We start from the raw sequence: 5,413 nt of genomic DNA, 5'->3' as shown, positions 1-5,413 counted from the left end.
TTTAGAAGCAACAGATTTCACTTTGGGCAATATTTTCTTTTCTTTCTTTCTTTCTTTTTTTTTTTTTTTTACCTAGAAAACACTACTATTTGTGGAGCTCATGGATGAGACAATTTCTCTGAGGAAACTTGCCCACGCCAGAGTTTAACTGGGTCTTGCCACTTGCACAGGAACTCCTCTCTTCCTTACTACCCAGTACACAAGGCCATGAGTCATGATCCCTGATCTTCTCTATCAGAACATCAGATGAGATAGGATAGGGAAAACTGAAAATAATCGAAATATCCACCCTCTCAAGCATCCAGACCCTGACATTCGAATCCTGTAATTTAAGAATGACCTCATAAATTTTAGACCCAAGCCATATTACCTTAAAGAAAATACCTCTGACAACAGAGAATATATTTGTCAAATACATAAGCACCAAAAAGAAATGAAACATAAGTAGATTATGGTAGTGTGTATAGCCATGCTGAAAAGCTTGAATGAACCCTCCCCAAAATAATTACTTCTGTTTTTTTAATATGCTTCAGATTATCCATACCTAATGACTTTGTAGAATAAATTCTATTGCTATTAAATAATTAAACTGCAATGGCTACTGTATTTCATCAATTCAAAAATGCACTATAGAAACACTTTTATACCTCTGAAATCAGGGTTTTATTGCCAACTTATTTTCTTCTTCAGTAGTATGTAAAACAATTCAAGAGTGTCTTTGATTTTATGATATATGAAATCATCTATGGCATGAATGAACTGTTCATATGAAGCACTTCAACGAACAAGCATTTTTTGAATGGCTTACTGAGTACAAGGCATTAGATTACTTGAATAGAATGTGTCCCTGATTTCAAAGTTAAGAATATAGAATGGGATATTTATATATAACTAAATAAATAAGTGCAAAATGCAGTGCTGTGGTAGTACAGAGGAAAGAGAAGGACATTCTGATTAAGGGATCAAGGAAGTCCTCATAGAAGTGTATCTTTTTGAGATGAGTCTTGAAGGATAACAAGGCTTCCATTGTACACATTTACTGCAAGAGAATATAGATGTTGATGGTTGAAGTTGTCAAAGGACTACTTGATGGAAAGGAGAAATTCACAGAGTACAGACATTGCTCTAAGAATATCAGAAAATTGTGTTATCACTAACTGAATAAGGAAACCAATTGACGAGCCCAGTTCGGGTGGGAGTGGTTTATGGAACTCAGATTGGTTGGTACATGTTAAATTGGAGGCATTGTTTAGGACACTGTAGCAAGCATTATAGTGAGCATTTGTCATTTTTAGTATATATCTCACATTGGGTAATTTCTCCGCTGTATGAATACCATGGACTGCATTAAGAACAAAAAAATCTGTGTTGAAAAAAGTACAGCCAGAATGCTCCTTAGAAGCCATACTTCAAATATGATATCAGAAGGTACCAGTCCCTGGAGAAGGACATCATGCTTGGTAAAGTGGAGCATCAGCAAAAAAGAGGAAGACCCCCCCAACAAGATGGACTGACTCAGTTGCAGGAACAGTGAGTGGACTCAAGCTTAACATTTGTGAAGATGGCAAAGGACTGGGCAGTATTTTGTTCTGTTGTCTGTTATGGGTTGGAAGCAACTGGAAGGCACTTAGTAACAATAGCAATGAACCTTGTTGGAAAGCAGAGCTTACTTCCAAGTACAGAAATAATAAAAAGGTCAAATACTTGCTTTTCTGCCTCTCTTGCAGCTAGGGTACATGTGTGTGATTAGAAAACTTTGATCAAACAGACACACCTGCCCTTGGAGTTTTTAGTGTTAAAAACATGCAGGGTCAATAGAGAATTTATTTGCAAATGATGGCAGTGGCAGAAACCAATGTCCATTACAAGCTGTACTATCCAACATTCAGTGGAGATAGTAGTGCTGTACTCACTACACTGATTCTGCTGAGCAATTTTGACCAGAGTGCCAACTATGTAGCCTCCTGATAGTCTTTCCTGTTTTTGAGTCAGGTTCTCCAACTTTACCAAGGAGACTGTGAAAGGGCAATATCTTTTCAATACATTCCTTTGCTGCTTATAAGAGTAGCAGAGTAGGAGTCAGTTTCTGTTGCTTGCATACAGACATATATCAGAAAATGTCTAACAGGGTACACAGCACAATAAAGGAGTTGGTCAGAGAATTAGACAGGAGAAGTATTTGACTAGGACAAAAAAAAAATGAAAACTGGGGAGACAGAGAAAAGGAACGGCATCATTTTCAGGGGAGGATGGAAGAACACAGCAATTGTGACAGAAGAGAAGGAAGAGTAAGAAAGCCATGGAAAGCACACATAGCTTGCATTTAATCCATTTAATACAAGTTGTGGTTGTTGTTAGGGACCCTGGAGTCAGTTTTGACTCATAGTGATCCTATGCACAGCAGAACAAAGCACTGCCCAGTCCTGTGCCAGCCTCATAATTGTTGTTATGTTGGAGACCATTTGTATTAGGCTGGGTTCTCTAGAGCGGCAAGGCCAGTAAAACTTAAATATGTATATGTATAAAGAGAAGTTGATATCAAGGAAAAGGCTCACAGTTGTAGAGATAAGAGAGTCCCAAGTCCGGGTCAGCTGATCCAAGATCGGCAGATGGGCTCAGCAGGCAGATGAGCAGACAAATAATAGAGCAGGCCACTGACTCAGGTTCAAAGAACCAGAGGTTGGAGGGCCACCCAGATATGAGATCTAGATCTAGTGGAAAAGAGAGCAAGCATTTCCATCATATTGGGAGCAGGCCACTTCCCCAAGACAATATCTTTCAATTGATTGGCTGCTCATAGCCAATTATCATAGAGTTAACTATGCCTGTGTTAGATTTCACCATGGGGATAACCACATCTCAACTGCCAAACCACTGAGAATCCTGGCCCAGTCAAGTTGATACAAACCTTAACTATCACACCATTGTTGCTACCACTGTGTTAATCCATATCATTAGGGGTTTTCTTCTTTTTTGCTGCCCCTCCACTTTATCAAACATGTTGTCCTTCTCCAAGGACTGGTTGTTCCTTATAACATGTCACCATACTCACTTCTAAAAAGCATTCTGGCTGTACTTCCAACACAGATTGGTTTGTTCTTCTGGCAGTCCATGGTATTTTCAATATTCTTCTCCAACATCATGATTCAAATGTTTCGATTCTTCTACAGACTTCCTTATGCATTATCCAACTTTCATCTGCATATGCATAACTGAACATACCATAGCTTGGGTCAGGCACACCTTAGTCCTCAACTGACATCTTTTCTCTTTAACAATTGAAAGAGATATTATGCAACAAATCACCTATGGCATTTTATTTCTAGATTTCTGGATTCAAGCAAAATGATGTCTTTGACAACTTCAGTCCTTCTCCATTTATCATGATATTATTTATTGACTAAGTTGTGAGACTTTTTGTTTTCTTTATATTGAGGTGCAATCCATACTGAAGACTGTAGTCTTTTAGCTTCATCAGTAAGTACTTCAAGTCCTCTTCATGTCCAGCAAGTAAGATTTCATCATCTGCATATCACAGGTCGGTAGTTCAAACCCACCAGCTGCTTCTTGAAAACCCTGTACAGGGTCTCTATGAGTCAGAACTGACTTGATGACACTTAACAATAACAATAAGACTATATCATTTGTATCTCACAGGTTGTTAATAAAACTTCTTCCAGTCCTGATGTCATGCTCCTCATATAATACATCTTCTCAGATTATTTGCTCAGCATACAGATTGAATAAGTAGAGTGAAAGAATACAAGCCTGGTGTATGCCTTTCCTGATTTTAATGGTTTATTCAATATCCCCTTGCTCAGTTATAACTACTCTTAGTCTATGTATAGATTCTATATGAACACAATTAAGTGTTCTGGAAACCTATTCTTTGCCATGTTACCCATAGTTTGTTATGACCCACATAGTCTAATATCATTGTATAGTCAAAAATCTTTCTGTCATTCTCTGCTTTCAACCAAGATCAATCTGATGTCAGCAATGATATCCCTCATTCCATATCTTTGTCTGAATCTGGTTTAAATTTCTGGCAATTTCCTCTCAATGTATTGATGCAACCATTTAAAAATTATTTTCAGTAAAAATTAATTGCATGTGATATTAATATTGTACAATGGTTTCCCCATTCTGTTGGGTCACCTTTCTTTCTTTGGAATGGGCACAAATATAGATCTCTTCTAATTGGTTGGTCAGGTAGCTGTCTTCCTAATTTCTTGACATAGACCAATTAGCTCAGTAGGTGCCTTAAGTGTAGCATAAGTTTGTTGAAACATTTCAATTTGTAATCGATCAATTCCTAGAGATTTGTTTTTCACAAATGCCTTCAGTGCAGTTTAGACTTCTTCGTTCGATACTACTGGTTCTTGATCATATGCTACCTCTTGAAATGGTTGAACATCAACCAATTCTTTTTGTTGCAGTGACACTGTATTCTTTCTTCTTTTGATGCTTTCTGCAACGTTCAATATTTTGCCCTTAAAAACTTTCATTAATGCTTGTCAAAGCTTATATTTTTTTCCTTCAGTTCTTTCAGCTTCAGCAATGCTGAGTATGTTCATCCTTTTTTGGTTTTCTAATGCTAGGTCTTTGCACACTGCATTATAATACTTGACCTTGTGTTCTCCAGCTGTCTTTTGAAATTTTCTGTTCAGTTGTTTTATTTCATCACTTCTTACTGTTGCTTTAGCTCCTCTAAGCTCAAGAGGAAGTTTCAGAGTCTGTTCTGACATTCATTTTCATCTATACCTTTTTTCTTTTCTTCTTGATGACTTTTTGCTTTCTTCCTGTAAGATGTTCTTGAGGTCATCCCACAACTCTTCTGGTCTTCAGTATTTAGAGTCTAATGCATCAAATCTGTTCTTCAGATAATTTCTAAATTCAGTTGGGATACTTTCAAGGTCATATTTTGGCTTTTGTGGACTTGTTTTCATTTTGTTCATCTTCAGCCTGAACTTGCATATGGGCAATTGATGGTCTATTCTACAGTCTGCCCCGGGCAGTGTATTTGATTTCTGTGTATTCCATATGGTGAGGTCCTGTTATGTTCTTTTTAAAAGTTATTGACAATGAATAAGTAATTGGTCTTGAAAAATTCTATCATGTGATCTCAAACATCATTCCTATCACCAAAGCCATATTTTCTAACCATTGATTATTCTTCTTTATCTCCAACTTTTGCATTCCAGTAACCAGTAATCATCAATGCATCTTGAGTGCATGCTTTATCATTTTCAAATTGAAGAAATTTGTTGTTGTTAGGTGCCATTGAGTCGGTACCAACCCATAGTGACCTTTTTGCACAGCAGAATGAAACACTGCCCAATCCTGGGCCAACCTCACTACTGTTGCCACACTTGAGTCTATCGATGCTACCACTTAGCCAATCCATCTTGTT

This window comes from Chrysochloris asiatica, unplaced genomic scaffold, assembly GCF_000296735.1.
Source record: "Chrysochloris asiatica unplaced genomic scaffold, ChrAsi1.0 scaffold00018, whole genome shotgun sequence".
Taxonomy (NCBI): Eukaryota; Metazoa; Chordata; class Mammalia; order Afrosoricida; family Chrysochloridae; genus Chrysochloris; species Chrysochloris asiatica.
This window is presented reverse-complemented; position numbering follows the sequence as displayed.